Here is a 16,450-nt window from a genome sequence, read left to right on the forward strand (position 1 = left end):
CCTGAACATCCTCCTCCTGCCCTTCTCCCTTCTCTGAGAAGCAGCCCTTGACCTTGTCAGCTTTTCCTCTGCTTTCTTCCTCTCCTCGATACCCTGTCAAAATTTTTCAGGTTTTCCATATTCCCAGGACCTTGCTAGGCTCAGCTCATACAGTAAATGTCATATAGTCATGTGTCAAATGTCATACAGTTAAGTCATGTCAGGGGGTAACTTTGACATTTTTACATGAGCCTCCTGGAAGTTCAAAGGAGTGAACTCGTGGTGAGGATTTCAGGCAGATGGACACGTGATGGAGGCTTCTGCGGGGTGGGTCTTTTGGAGCATCCTACCATACTACCTGGGCTGCCTCCATCTAAGACCAGCTGCAGACAGACAGGAGAACTTTCCCACTACTCAAGGATGACCAGGGAGCCTCTGACTCTAGCCACTCAGTGGGGCCTTCTTAGGCAGGAAGAGGAGGGAAGCAGATCCCTTCAATTAACACCTGGCCTGAGTCATTGGGCTTGGGATTCAGAGTTTGGAAAGTCACCCAAATGCCTTCATTCCCAAACCTGACCTTCTAGAGAGCCTGGAGCTGGCAAGCTTCAGATTCATTTGTGTCAACATGTTGTTTGGTTAATGTAGCTGAGCATCTAGGCCCATTTTCTTAGAAACAGGAAATCCCAGCGTGCCAAGAGTAAACATCCCAGCCCCCAAAGGTTTGGGTTCATGTAGGAACTCCCTGACCACAAGGGTCTGTGGGTCTGTGTGCTTGAGCCAGGCATGCTCTTGCGCCCATAATTGATCTTGTATAAAGAGATGGTCTCTCTGCAGCTCAGCGGCTGGAGTGTGAGCCTGAACCATGCTTGAGGCTGGTTGGGGATAGGCTAAGAACAGGGTCACAATTTCAAACATAAAGCAAAAAAGCATTAGTGCTCTTTTATAACTTGACAGTCATCTCCCCTGCAATCCCCACCACAGACTCTTCAATTCTAGTTTCTTCTGTTTTTATTCTTTGTTTCTTCTATGACAGCAGGGAGCTCGTCTATCTTCGCTTCCATTCCATCCCTATATTCTATACCATGCCGCGAATAGGAGGCACCAAGTACAGGCTGGCGGAATGAATGAATGATTGAATGGATGGCACCATGTGAATCAAGGCAGCAGAAGAAGGCATTCCTGAAGGGCTTGACCATTCCAGCTCTCTGTGGGGTATCCTGCAGGGGTGAGCTCCACAGACTTACTAGTCTTAAGGGGCTCACAGAGAGTTAATTCTCTCTCACAAACTTGCCAGCCCCTAGTTGGCAAAGACAGATTCTCCAGAAGCTTCTCTGGGTTAGTTGAGCAAGCTCAGGTTAGCTGGGGCTGGAGGAGAAAACACTGGCTGTGCAGAACTTGACTGGGTGTAGGGGGAAGGGCCAGGGGTGGCCAGAGGGGGCTTCTGTTGCACAGAGGTCCGGCTTGCTCGCCAGACAAAGAACCCTCAGAAAGCACCTTCCCCACCTCCGCCACACACAGAGAAGGCGCAGAGGGCCTGGCCTCTTTCTTACAAGGAGCCCGGCTGACCCTGTTGCTGTGAGGGGCAGAAAGAGTGGCAGACAGCTGCTTGGAGACGCGGGAGTCTCTGAGCAGGGCCCACGGAGTCTGACAACGGAAGAAAAGAGGCAACCCTTCTATTATTAGTGGCTGCTTTCCACGTATGTGTAAATCAAACAGCCTATGCAAAAAGAGGCCTCCTGGTAGCAGGAAATTCAGAGTTGTGGGTGTCTTTGTGCTATCAGATCGGGCCCTGGGCTTGCCTGCAATCCGGTCTTGGACGGGCTTCCATCTGGGCTGCATTAAGAGGCACAAGGAGGTGAGCGAAGGCCCAGCTTGGCCTCCCCACCCCCCAGTGTTTCTGGTTTTATGATTCTAGGGGGACTTTGTGACTTTTTAAACATCGTCTTTTCAGCAGTTCATGTGGGCTCCTTTTTAGAGCTATACTGAAGATTTTATGAAAATCCAAAAGAGATAAGGCTGTCTCTGTTACAAAATGCCATCTCAGGTCCAGAAGCTGCGCATAACTAAAGTCATATCTACTATTTCAGAGCCCAGGACTTGACTTCTGTGTTTGGTGGTTTGCTGTACTTCCATCAGAAGTAGTGATATAGTGTAATATTTAATGATACAGAAACATGGCCGTCATTTAATATAAAGAGAATAGAAGGAGGTTATGAAGCAATATGATTCTGGCTAGATAAAAAAAATACATATATGTCTATATATTTGCATTATGAAGACCAGAAGGAAGGGCACCAAAATATGAATCGGCTGCTTTCTGTATAGTGAGTCTATGGGTGCTTTTACATTCTTATTTTGTAATTTTCTAGACGTTTTAAATTTTATACAAGGATGAAGTGCCACTTTTGAAATCATTATTTTAAAAAACTTAGATGACGCATTTAATGAGTTTTTAAAAAAAGTAAGCCAAGAAACAGAAAAGAGGTAGTAGCACCTGCAGGATGGGCTTACTAACTTAGTGCTGTTTCTCAGCAGCCTTGGGCAGGATTTCCATGTCCCTTGTCTCCCCTGGCCCTGACGCCATCTCCTCCCTTTTTCCTTGCCCTGCATAGCTCTTGTCCATTTTGCCCGGTGACCCCATGCCGCTGGAGCACCCTGCTTTCTCACAGCACCGACCTGCCCAGCGTCTTGCCCTTGCTTGTCCCAGGAAAGCAAAGGAGGCCCCAGAAACATGAGCAGATGGGATGAATGTAATTCAGCTCCCAAAATCTGCTGTAAGTCTCCCTTGTCCTTTGAGTCCACCAGAGATCGTGCCAGTCCTGTAGAGCTTACACTGAATGCAGAGCTCTCGCTGTCTTTGTGTAATGCACTGTTTGACAGCTTATTAGGTGCATTTCAGCAACTTCCCAATGTCACATCTATCAGAGCCTGAGACTCCCAGGGGAACTTATTCAAGCTATAAGTAAATAAATAACACAGAGATTTTACACACACACACACACACACACACACGAGGAAAAAGGGGAGAAAGAGCACATACACACGCAGACCATTTTGTCCTCACAACGTTACGAACTGGTTTATTTTCTTTATCTAACCGATGAGGAAACTGAGACTGACAGGTCCAGTCACATGGCCGGAAGTGGCAGAGCTAGAATTTGAACAGGGTCCTGCCTGTCTCCAAAGCCTGGACTCTTCACCAGAATGCCTTCCCCACTTCCATACTGCAATCCAGGCAGGCCACTGTGGGTGTAGTGAGTCCCAAAGATCCATAATTACAGGGTTCAACTCTGCCTCCAGAATAACCATGACAAAATTTGTGGAAATGTTCACAACAGCTCTTTACTTCCAGGTTCTGAGATCAGAAACGGAAGTTTCAAAATACCGAAAGTTCGTTTATGTTGAACATAGTGCTTAGGCTAAAAGCAGGAAGTCCAAGAAAGCCTGATCTCATGAGATTTTTTCAGCCCAATTTGGATCCACATCTGCACTTCTGGATTTTCCACTGAGTCTAACCTCAGCTGCTCTGCTGGTCTCACCGAGTCTGCACCTCCAGCATTGGGTACAGTTAAATAACATAGTCGGCTGCTGTTCACTAAGATTTACCCAGGGATTGGCCACTTGAAAAGTAAAGTAGTGAGCTGGGACAGGCAGCAGAAAGGAACAATTGAAATTTGAAAAACAGGCGTTTCTTTTCATAAAGCTAAAAAAACCCAAACCAAAACAAACAAAACTCTAAACAATAATTCATCCAAATAATGGTCTTGCTGTTGTCTCCAGGTGCAGGAAACAAGTGAAAAAGAGTCTTACCACCTACTCCTTCCCGCCCCAGTCCTGGTTTCTCCATTGGTCAGTATCCGACCAGCAAAGGGGAGGGGAAGGTGGTGGTACTCAGTGGTGTGCCTTGGGCTGCCAGCTTTGGGGAAGCCTCTGAATATTGGGGAGACTCATTCCCGTATCCCCACTCCCATAGCTTGAGGCACTTTGGAAAGCAAGTTTCTCATGTTGCGGATGAGGAAACTGAGGCTAGGAGAAGTGGAAGGATTTGCTCAGGCCACACACATCTAGTGATGGCGGGAGCTGGGATGAGAACCCAAATCCACAAAGATGTGGCCTCTTCTTTGAATCATAATAGCCGCCCTGCCCACCTCTCAGCACTCGAATGGATTAACAGACATGATAGGGTTTGCAAATGACAAACATAAAGTAAGTGTTAGTTGCTGTATTTTGACATATTCCAGGTAGTGACTTAGTTAGTGTCGCTGGTGCTATATTTAATTTGGGTCCCATTCCAAGTGTAGAGTTTTCTGGGGATGCCATTATCTATGAGGCTTCTCTGCCAGGAGGGCTCAGAGGCTCCCAGGGAACACTCCCTATACACACACCATCCCCAGCACCACCTTAGGGGTTCTTATGGGAACATCTGGAGGACTTCTGCGTCACAAAGATCTATAGTGCATTGTGGTGTGAGCTCCTCTATTCAGGGACTAGAACTCATTCTTTTGAAGCACAATTTCAAATCAGCCACACCCAACTGCAACAGTCCAAGAAAGGTAGCAGACCGCATCTTAGAGCCACCCCTTTTCAATTTCAGGCACCCAGGCATGCGGGGGTTACTGTCTTGCTTTGTAAACCTGTTCAAACTAGGTGCAAAGTGGATGTAGCGTGACACATTTAGCAGATGTGTGGCCTTCAGTGAATGATTTAACTTCTCTGAGCCTCAGTTTCCTCATCAGAATGTGGTAATTGCAATATATACTTGTGACTTGGCAAAGGAACTAGAGGGGATGTTTATAAACCACCTGGCGTGCACACAAACAAAGGCTCTTCCTGCCTGCCCTGCAGCCCCAAACTGCCCTTTGGGGTAGACCCTGAGCACCTACACGCCTTAGAAACAGCATCCCAGGGCTCCAGGAGGGCCTACAGAATCTGGAAGAGCAAGTCCTTCAATCTTGCAGTATACTATTTCGTTTTCAAGGAATTTCTTACAGGCAGCAATTATGAAATAAATGTCACACAAGAGCAACACCATCATGCGTGTGCTTTTCTATCAGTGAGGTCCTCCTGGGAATCTCCTCTCTCCTTACACAGTTCCAGGGAGGCCTTCTTAGTCCCATCACAGGTGTGCATTCTTGGCTGGGTGCTCTGGGTTGTGATGCACTTGGAGCAGGGGTGAGGAGGGTAATCTCCCCATCGCTTGACGCTGAAGTGGGAGGAAGCAAGGCCTTTCATGTGGCAGGGTCAGGCATTCTCCCCAGAGCAGCGTGTGCCCCGGAAGCCAAGCCGGTAGGACCAAGCAGAAGCCGCCACTGCTTCCTCCCTACCTTGGAAAATTACACAGCATGCCACTTTGCCTGCTGGCTGCCAGGCAGATGCCCTGCTGCTTTCCGAAGCTGTCCTACCTCCTTAGGATGAAAAACAGTGATGTGCCCATGCCCGCAGTGACGAGGGTGCCCTGCCTTCCTCCTCCTCCCTGCACTGGAAAAAGTACAGGGTCTGTAAACAAGTCATTAGATTCAAGATCCTGCCCAATTTAGACTCTTTGTCTCAGTTTTCTCCAGAGTAAACTCGCGGTCACACCCACTCAAACCAAGCAAAGCCCAGAAGGAATGCAGAGCCCTGTGGCCAGGCTCACCGCAGCTGACCCTGAGATGCCCAGAGCTCCAGCCCTCCTGGGCTGGGAGAGAAGAGTGGGAAGCCCAGAGCACTCCATTCCATCAGGAGCGGAGCATCGGCTCTGATAGGCACACAGCTAAGATCCCAGTGTCTAGGTTCAAGTCCCCAAAGCAGCTTTTACTTTTGGAACGAACTCTCCAAACTATCAAAAATCAAAAATCCATCTCCTTTGAAGTCTGGCAAGCAAAGCCCCACGATCAGCTTCTCTTTATTCCTGTACTTCCCGTACAGGCAGGCTTCTAGAAAACAGAGGCTGGAGAAAATGAAAGTCAATGCCAAATACTAACCAGACAGAAGAATAACTGCTTTTCCCCACAGCACCCCCACCCCCAGCTCTGGCATTATGGGCTGGGGAACTGGGCCCCTCTCCTGCTGCTGAGGATCTGTTTATTTTGCACTCCATAAAGGGAAACCAGGCCCTTTTCTGACATTTTGGCTTGTAGGGGGTGGGGAGAGAAGGAGGTCCAGAATTTAAACTCAAAACCAGATCAACTTCTCTAAATCTCCTGGTGCTTTTGCTACGATTCCTAAATGGGCCGCATTGTATGAATCAGGCTTTTTACTCCCCCAGCCAATGTGCCTCCATTTCTAACAGTCTGACTCCTAACCCTACCAATGCCATAAACTGCCATGACCCCTTACTGACTTCTAACCACACAAATGCTCCCCAGATGAAATTAGGGACAGACACACTCACAAGCAGTTTGGCAGCTCTCCCTGCCTCTCCTGCAGGAAAATCTGTGCCTACATCACAAACCTTGCTCTCCTTAGTGGATGGTGGCTTCCTTTAAACAATACAACAGGGAATTTCCTTTGTCCTGGAAATGTTCCGCTTGTCATCAATGTTATCCTTATCAGCAGACCACAGTGCAACCAGGAGAGGCCCCAGCATGCTCAGGACTCGTGGGGTATCATTGCAAAATGTTTTCTTCTTTTTTTTCCTCTGCCTTGAATTCAAAGCATGACCTTTACGAGTGGAATTCAATCAGGTCATCTCTCAGATTCCCCAGTGGGAAAATAAAAGTGGCACAAGCAAAGTCTATTGTTTCCATTGCAAGAAGGTAGAAATGTTGTTTTCTCTCTAGATCATCCAACTAAACGAGGTGGGATGGGGGATACGGAGATAATAAAATGACCCTTACAAATTGAGATCGTATTAATAAAACGTAGCCTCAGTCCTGGTAGTCCCATGGAACTTGCATAGCAGGGGCTCTGCAAATGTCATTGACTCCTCAACTTTTTCAGTCCTTCACCGTGGCTTTCACTATTTTTAATACAATTTATTTCTATCTGGACAAGTTTGAAAATAAATTTTTGTTTTCTTTAAACAACAGGCAAGCAATACAGTTAGGAAAAGGGGTGGAGGCATGTGGGAACACCAGAAGGCCAGAGGAATTGCAAAAATAAACTTCTGCTAATGGTAACACTCTTGTCTTCCAGGGCAGGAATAATTAATTGTATATGTTTAATCACTTAGCAACCCTGAGCTCTTATTCTGAGAAGCTCAAAATATTTCACATATGCAGTGAGTAAAGTCTTTGGTATCAGACAGAACCTGCTAGCTGCACAACTTTTGGCAAGTTACTTAAGTTTCATATGTCTTGATTCTTCTCACTGGGTGAGTGCAAGTCATGATAGGTAGATTCCTTGGGGCTGTGGTGGAAGTCAAGTGCTAAAATGCCTTCAAGGGCCGGGCGAGGTAGCTCACCCCTATCATCCCAGCACTTTGAGAGGCCGAGGCTAGCGGTTCACGAGGCCAAGAGATTGAGATCATCCTGGCCAACATGGTGAAACCCTATCTCTACTAAAAATACAAAAATTAGCTGGGTGTGGTGGTGCGTGCCTGTAGTCTAGCTACATGGGAGGCTGAGGCAGGAGAATTGCTTGAACCTGGGAGGTGGAGATTGCCATGAGCTGAGATAACACCACTGCACCCCAGCCTGCTGACAGAGCAAGACTCTGTCAAAAAAAAAAAAAAAAAAAATCTTTCAAATGTTTAGCACAGTGCTGGGCTCATCAGTAACTACTCATTAACCATCATCATCATCATCATTATTGTTATTGGCATTACTGATACCTCCTGCCAAAGTTGTTTAAAGTAATAATGAGGTAAAGGGCACAGCCATTCCAGAAAAGATCTTGAAAGCCAATCCCAGTTCTCAACCTCTGTAGACTCTCTAGAATCTTAGATCAGAGGGTTTCCTCAGAAATTCTAGCAAACATCAGATATAGATAGCATGCCTGTTTAGTAGGTGTTTCTTTTTTTGATCTTGCAAAATGCTTTTACCGCCATCTTTATTGCAACATCACTTCGAGGTAAAATTATCATTGGAAGAATCTCCCTGTTCTGCAGTTGAGGAAACTGAAGCATGAGAAGGCCCACGTCTTTGATGGAGATCAGGATAGCAGTTTATGTCAACGCCAGCCGATGCATCTTCCAGAGCTCTATTTGCCAAAGTGCTGACTTTTTTTTTTTTTTGGTCAGTGAAGAGTTATATCAAGTTGAAACCCAGTGCTTTCATAGGCTGAGATTTCTAAAGGTGGAATTCAGCTTCCTAGAATCTTTTTGCCTTTGAAATTTCTGGATGCATTGCATAGTAAAGGCATGTTAACCTATACATATGTACTCTATGCACTCAGTAAAACATTAGTCTGATAATGCCTTCTAAGGTAATTGTCCTCTCACAATAGTCTTCGTTATACTCTGCTTGCCTTTACTGAAGAAGACAGTGGCTAAGAAAATGACTTATGGCCACACAGATAATGCCTGAGGGGGACTATGGTTAGGATGACTAAGCTCAAGGTACTTAATTTAGCAATGCCCTGGGCGGCCATTTCATTCATTCACTCATCCAGCAAAGACTTTTTGAAGTCCTGTTCTCTTTCATACTGACTCCTGCTTATCTTTCAGGGTTCGGCCTAAATGTCACTTCCTTAGGGAAGCCTTTGACCTCTGAGACTAGGTTAGGTCCCCATGTTATGCCCTCCAGAGGCACCCCATACTTCCCCTTTCATAGAACCCTTTGCACTTGTAACAACAAGCTCAATACCTGTTTTTTTTGCCTTGACTATTACCTCTGTCCAAGGAGGAACCATACCTGTCTGTTTTACTGCTGTACTCCAGCATCTGACACATAGAAGCTGCTCAATTAATACATGGATATGTGTCAGGCACTGAGGACTTGAGGACAAATGGCCAGAGTTTCTGCCCTCAAGGAGCAAGCAACTAACTCACTTTGTTCACAGAATTGTATTCTATGCATACTCCTTACCTTCTTCCCAATGAAATTTGAAACAACAACAACAACAAAAAAAACAAACGTGGAATGTTTTAAATGGAATAGGGATTTTTCTGAAAAGGGATGAGCTGCAGAACTGTCAAACTAGTGATAAATTCTATGTAGTTAGGAAGAGACTAATAAAGACTCTAATTGGACATTTACAATTTTATCCTTTCTGGAGAGCAGGTGTGAGTGAGAAGCAGGATTACAGTGCGTCATCACCCCCCATTACAGAGTTAGACCTCAAGGAACAGGCCTCATTTTCTTGGAGGAGTCTGCCCATCTTTGTTTTAAACAAATTTTTGCCATTCAGTGATGGACACAGGATTGACCTTCGCAATGATATGTACCTGAAGACATCCAAAGAAAAAGCTGCTATAGTTCTGCTCATTAGCAAGACTTCAGTAATGAGGTCAGATCTCCCCATGAGAAAAACTGGGGTATTTATTCCTCATGGTAATTCTAAAACCACAAGAGGTGTAGCATGCCATATATTTCTATTATCCATGGGTGAGAAGTAGGAAGGGTAGAGAAAAATTGCTTCACGTCTCAGGGATATCAAGGATATAGATCTTTGGAAAGTGTATGATATGTTTTGGCTCTGTGTCCCCACCCAAATCTCATCTTGTAGCTCCCGTAACTCTCACATGTTGCAGGAGGGACTTGGTGGGAGATGATTGAATTGTGGGGGTGGGTATTTCCTGTGCTGTTCTCATGATTGTGAATGGGTTTCATGAGATCTGATGGTTTTTAAACAAGCTCTCTTTTTGCCTGCTGCCATTCACGTAAGGTGTGACTTGCTCCTCCTTGCCTTCCACCATGATTGTGAGACCTTCCTAGCCATGTGGAACTGTAAGTCCAATAAACCTCTTTCTTTCTTTTATAAATTGCTCCGTCTCGGGTATGTCTTTATCAGCAACGTGAAAACAGACTAATGCAGTGCACCATAGGACAGCACTGGCTTAATCCATTTTGTGTAGCTATAACGGAATATCTGAGGCTAAGTAATTTATAAAGAAAAGAAGTTTATTTGGCTCATGGTGCTCATGGTTCTGCAGGCTGTACAGGAAGCATGGTGCCAGCATCTGCTTCTGGCGAGGCCTCAGAAAGCATACAATTGTGGTGGAAAGTGAAAGGGGAGCCAGCGTGTCACATAGCAAGGGCAGGAACAAGAGGGAGAAGGAGGAGGTCCCAGACTCTTTTAACTACCAGATCTCAGGTGAGCTAACTAAGTCAGAACTAACTTCTCACCGAGGGGAAGACACTAATTCCTTCACGAGGGATCTGCCCCCATGATCTAACCACCTCCTGCCAGGCCCCACCTCTAACACTGAGCATCACACTTCAACATGAGATTTGGAGAGGACAAGCGACCAACCTGTGTTGAATACAAACCTAGGGAATACTCATTGGAGAGAAATTGGGTTTCAAAGACTACCAGGCTAACTAGTAAGTTTTAAAATAATTTTTTTTTAAAAAAAGAAAGACAAAGACTACCACTTTAGCTGGTTATTTGCTAAATTAAAGTTGCTTTGTTGACATTTATACTTAAGAAGAAATATTACAAATGGTTATAGGGATCTGGGAACTAGAAAAGCAAACCATCTGTTAATAGTAGGGAGTTCTACGTAATAGGAAATCATATTTTCATGGTGGCATAAAGCATTAGAGCTAAAAATGACCTTAAAAATAAGCGAGTACAATGCCGGTATTTTGCAAATGGAGAAACTGAAATTGCCATGCTGTATAATAGGGATTCTTTTTGGCCAAGATTATTTTTCAATGAAAAAGTATAGGGCAAAGCCCATACCTTTCTTCAATAAGCCCAATAAACATTCAATCATGATTCGTGAATATCCTTTTGATAAATTCCAAATGCCCTCATTTGATAGAAGGGAAATAAAGTATTACATTCTTAAAGGTCAGCAGAGAATTAATGATGAAGCCAGGAGACTGGATAGAAAGCTTAGCTCCAGCCCCAGGCCAACATGATAATGCTGAACATTCACTTTTCATTTTGTTTTGCTTTAATGTTAGTCATAAGAATAAATGGAAGTGTTAGTCTCCATGTGGACAACACATTGCTGACTCAGATCAAAATAATCCATGTAAATATGCCCCTCTGACTGAATTCAGATTTCAAGATGATATTTTTAACTTGAATGATACAGACTTGCACTGGCCACTATGGTGGCTTCTAATCATGTTTAATTAATTAGATTAATCAACTAATTAAATTTAACTGACTTAATGAAAAGAGAATACAATTTTAAATTTCCTTCCTCTAGCCATATTTCAAATACTCAACAACCACTCAAATAGAGAGTACAGTGGCTACCACAGTGAACAGTGCAGAACAGTACATTTCCATGTTTGCAGAAAGTTCTGTTGGACAGCCCTGATAAAGAAAGTTTTCTTAATCTTTCACTTTCCTTGGACTTTAAGACAGGATTAAAAAGGTTGAGAAAAACTGATAAAGTTTCCCAAATCGCTTCTCCTAAAAACTTGTGCAAGAGCTATATCTGTTACAAAGTTTCCTATACATGAATATCTTCAAAAGAGAGATTTTGGAGCCATGTATAGCCCAATAAAATACTATTGCTCCCAAATCAAATGCAAAATCAGAAACTTACTACCTGAAGAGATTATAATTTTTTACATAGTTAAGGTGGCAGGACAATGAGTTTGTCCAAACCCTTTATACAATCCAACGTCACAAAGATAGACAAATTTTCTGCAAGGCTGCATTTGCGTTCATTGTGTCAGATATTCTTCATAATTTGAAATATAAATTTGAGATACTCTCTAATCTCTTTACCTTCACTCTGTGGTGTTAGTGTGGAAAAACACAGCATGCTTCTTCAGTACAGCATCTAGATCTTGGTGGCGATTTGTTATCATGCAGAAAAAGCAGTAGGGCTGGTCTTAGCTAGATTGTGGTCCCTAGGAACGACAGACTAGTGTCTGAGCAGTTCAATGTTCGACCTCATGAACTTTGAAATCCCAATTCTGTTGGCCAAGAATAAAACCCTAATACCTAGTTCAATGAGTTCAATAAAAAAATTTCAAAAGAAGTTCATCATTTTATTACTAAATGTCTGAATGAGCACTTAAATGGAAATGGTCAACTCCATTTTCCTTTCTTCAACTCTTCATTTTTGAGCTTCTTCATTGTGGGGAGAATATGGGCAAATGTTCTCCTTCCCTTCACTTCCGGTCACATAATCATACTTGGTTGTGCAGTGTACCATGAAAGACGACTTGAGGTTTCCTAAAATATTGATGATGCGTGATGAGAATAAAGACCGACCCAGCTTTCCTGGTCTTGTTGAGTGAAAGAAGGGCCTCCATCTCTTGTGACTTCAGCACTAAAAGAGGATCATCTTCAAGGCAAATTACTTCTTTTGTTCTGTCGTCCCTTCACTCACACCAAAGTCAGTTAAACCTATTACTAGCACTTACACTTAATACAGACTGTCACGACCCAATTAAATTCACATCCCTTGATCAGGGGAGCTCAGTTCTACTGTCTTTCTGGAAGGGATGGTCAAACAGAGTACAAAAGAACTGAAATGGTGTCTCCCTCTGAATTCACCAACTTCTAGCCTGGTTCTGTGTTGTATTACCACAAGGACATGGGGAAGATAATAGAAGAGGTGGCACAGATGTGTGGGTGGAGGCAGCCATAGGTATTTGGTCAGCCAGACGGATGTTTTCAAACTATTCACAAGGGAGTGCTGTAGCATAGGTTGGACAGGAGAATTTGTTTCTCTGGTGTTTTCTGTTTGACACAAATCTCTTTATCAGCAGCACAAGCCTGGAATTCCTGAAGCCACACTCATATCCTGCCATCGGTTTTTACGTAAACCCCCCATTGATTGGGATGGGAGTTTCACAAGTAGAACAATGGCCGGATACGCGGGAGGGAAAGGAGGAATATGGGATGTTTGATCTGTACTTGTGCATTTGTAGGGGATGGTGTCTACATGGGCAAAGAGATATGAATAAGTCACTAATTGATGAATTTAACGACATGCAAGCAAGTCTTTGAAATCATTAAGTACAGAAAAAAACAACCCAACAGATTTAAGTTACGTTTATTGTCTGTTATATTCACGCATCGACTTGAATGAGAATAATAACTAAGATAATAACAACTAGTATTTGCACAGCACTTTACAATTACAAAGTGCTTTTACTCCCATACTACTTTTGATTCTTATAATTAGTAAGATTGGTAGAAAACTTAATGTTACATATTATTACTACTAGTACTATTGTTATTTTACAGGTAGGAAAGGAGATTAGAGGAGTTATTATCTGACCCAAGACCACACAATTAATAAGTGGGTCTGAACCTAGATTTTCAAACTTCACACTGCATGTGGCTTTCACAAAATCACTCTGCCACTGTCACAGTAATCTGGCAAAATACTCCAGAAGTTTACTGCCAAGCCTTCCTAAGGTTTTGTCTCACCTTTCTTAGGCAAGAAGCACCTTACAACACACAGCATTCACACATTATATTTACATTGTGTGGGCATGAAGTCACATTTGGTAACTTTGGCTAACTGAATATTGGCTGACTGAACTTTGCCTGACAAATAAAGAGACAGAGCAGGTGCTCTTTCTTTAGTAAAAAGTCCAAATAAGGTTCAGAATCTGAAATGCTGCATGGTTTACAATTGGCAACAAGAAAGCCATCTAATGAGCCACCCAGTAGTTAGTCAAAGTGTAGTGATTGATTAATGCTTTTCTTCAAGAAACTCAAAGCAACTCACTACTCCAGATTTTTACCAAACCATGGAAGAAGAGGATCATTAAGAAGCCTTAATCTTTTTGGGTAAATGAACCACCTGAGAAAGAGAGAGTAACTTGCCCAATGTCACCAAGCCAGCCTAAGGCAAAACCAGGTACAGAACTCAGACTACCCAAGCCAGTGCCCACGTTAGCACTTTAGAGGGACTGATATATAAAACTCTCTCAGGGGAGCTATGCACAGGTGCACCCAGACAGCTTCACCATCAAAGCTTTTTAAAGAAGATGAAGAATGAGGCTTGCTCTAATAGCAGACAACAAATTCCTTTCAATTAGAAGGGAGTTAAAAGTAGTGTTAGCATATGAAAAATGCCAATCCACCTGTTCCATCTTGGATGAGACTGACCACTCAACTGACTGCTTGTTGGTGGTGACTGACCACAGTAAGAAGGACTCTTATGTCTCATGTAACGCTCTTCTCCCTTTTTCAGTAGCTCTAAGCTGAAAGCCTCCTCCCCCATGCCCAGTGATGGGGAAACCAAGGCACCCACCTTCAGGGATACCCCTGTTTTCCCAGGAGTTTCCCTTCACTGAGGCTGTGTCTCCCCTTCCCTTTTAAGTGTGCTTGTACTGTGCACGCTAATAAAACATTCTTTCCTGTTTCCAATTATTTTCAACAGTTAAGCATGCAAATGTCTAAATAACATCTATTAAGCTTCTATGGACATTTAGGAGAGAAAAAAAGATTAACCAACAAGAATCTGAATCATCAAAGGGCTCTTACAAAACCAGTGTTTTGAGCCTTTAATTGGAAGTGAATCAGAAACAGGCATGTGAAATTTCCCATGAAATACACACAGGGTTTTAAATTTTTTAAAAGGGTGCTCTGGGCAGAGAAGAGTCTGGGTCACACCCTGTCCAAACTGATAGGAAGAAATAAATAATTCTGATGAGCTCTGAACCCAGTCCCACTGCCCCGTCATGGCCTGTTTACAAAACTCGGGGGGTAAACTCCAGGAAGGCAGGGAGGGGGAGCCATGTGGTAATTCCTTTACCACACTTCGGACTCAGTACATTTATAGAGACCCACAATCTCCAGAAGGAATGGCTTAGGAGCCCAGAGCAGCACAGCCACAGGGCTGGATACCTTCCCCAAGGCACCCTGGGAAGTCTCCACATGCTGGTTTCCTGAAATGACATTTCTAGAAAAGTCACCTGCTCTTTCTCCCTCTCCTTTCTAGAAAAGTGCAAAAAGCACAGGTGCCCTTTAAGTCCCTGACCTCTAGGGAAGTCCTCTGTTGCACCAAAGACCATATTTGAGAAAGAGGACTTGTGCCCTTTGACCCATGTGTTCTTATTATGGAGAAGGCCAAAGGCAGGTCAGTATGGTTCTCTACAGGCAGTGTTATCAGGGTGGGAGGAGTTGCTTGAGATAATGTATGAATCTTTTCTTCAGGATTCCTGACTGGTCATAAACCTGGGTACAGGACTATCGACAGAGTACCGTGCTGGGAAAAGAAAGATCCCAAGCTCATAGTGTGGGGCAGTCATTTTAACCCCTTGCCTTTGCTATTGCCCAAGCAGGTTATACGAAGCAGAGCACACCAACTGTGCCCCATAACCCCTTCACAGTCTCCTCATGCCACATAGATTCTGGGTTATTTTCTTCTTTGCAAATACTCTCTTTAAATCCATTTTCAACTAGACGTGATTAACAGTGAGGACTGGGTTAGGAGAAATCATTATGAATTAACCATGTTGAATTAGTCCTAAGAAATGCCTCTTGCCAGAAGAGCTACATTTGTTTTATTGTTTACCCTCTTCCAAATCAGCAATCCTTTGAAAGAGAAAAACCTACTTTAATAAAATTTGGGTGGCTACATGATTACTCACTTGCCCATGTGGTTCCTATGGAAAGTGTTCTCTTCAATCCCCCAGGAATATTATGACAATGGTCAGAAAATAGGACCAACGAACAAAGAGGCATGAGTCCCTGTGGGTTAAAAGAGCCTTGATGTCTTTGCTCCAGAAAACACCCTCATTGTAGAACGTGGTGTTTGGGGCCATGAATACTTGAGTTCTGCTTCCAGGAGCTCTTGCCTAGTTCTCATCTTTTGATACACCACATCTTGAAGCCTCAGTTATCTCTCCGTCAATGGCCTCTTTCTTTCTGAGACTACTTGGGAGGAGGCTATCCTAAGTTGGCAATGTGTGATGGGTGCTTTGGGAGATATGACAGAGAAACAAGCAGCTCTCTTAACAGCGCTCTCTTGTTACCCTGGGTCATGCCTAAAGGTCTTTCAGTAGTAATGTATAGAGTGGATAGTGAGGCCACGTTGTAAGGAGTGATATGGGAGACACTCCAGGCAAAAGAAAAAAGCAACAATCTCAACCCAATTTCTGGAATTTCTTCTTCAACTGATTTTGATGATCCTTTGGATACTTGGACACCCTGGAGCTTCTTCTCCTATATGCACATTTCTAGAGTCAGAACTCCAAAAACAGATAGGTTGAAATCTCTAGACAAGAGGGTTTCCTTACACACCTGCCGTGTTGAGCTCAGGTAACAAAAGGTTAAACTCTATGTGGAGAGGTGTTCCACGTCCCTCTCGAAGGTGTATGCATGTATGAGGTGGGGGTGCTCGTGCACTGAAAATGGCTTAATTTTCCCACTTTGAATAAAATCAAACTGCAACTAGGATGAATTCAAGTAGCCCATTGACCCCTGGTAATTGCACATAGGGTAAATCGGGACG

The 16,450-nt window shown here is 43.7% G+C and overlaps 1 protein-coding gene across 2 annotated transcripts in view; it reads right to left on the reverse strand.

Moving 5' to 3' along the window:
* The window catches only part of FLI1 (Fli-1 proto-oncogene, ETS transcription factor), a 118,231-nt gene that overhangs the window by 89,621 nt on the left and 12,160 nt on the right, over positions 1–16,450 (reverse strand). The gene's annotated exons all lie outside the window — the stretch shown is intronic.

The sequence above is a fragment of the Papio anubis genome, chromosome 12, assembly GCF_008728515.1.
Source record: "Papio anubis isolate 15944 chromosome 12, Panubis1.0, whole genome shotgun sequence".
Classification (NCBI taxonomy): domain Eukaryota; kingdom Metazoa; phylum Chordata; class Mammalia; order Primates; family Cercopithecidae; genus Papio; species Papio anubis.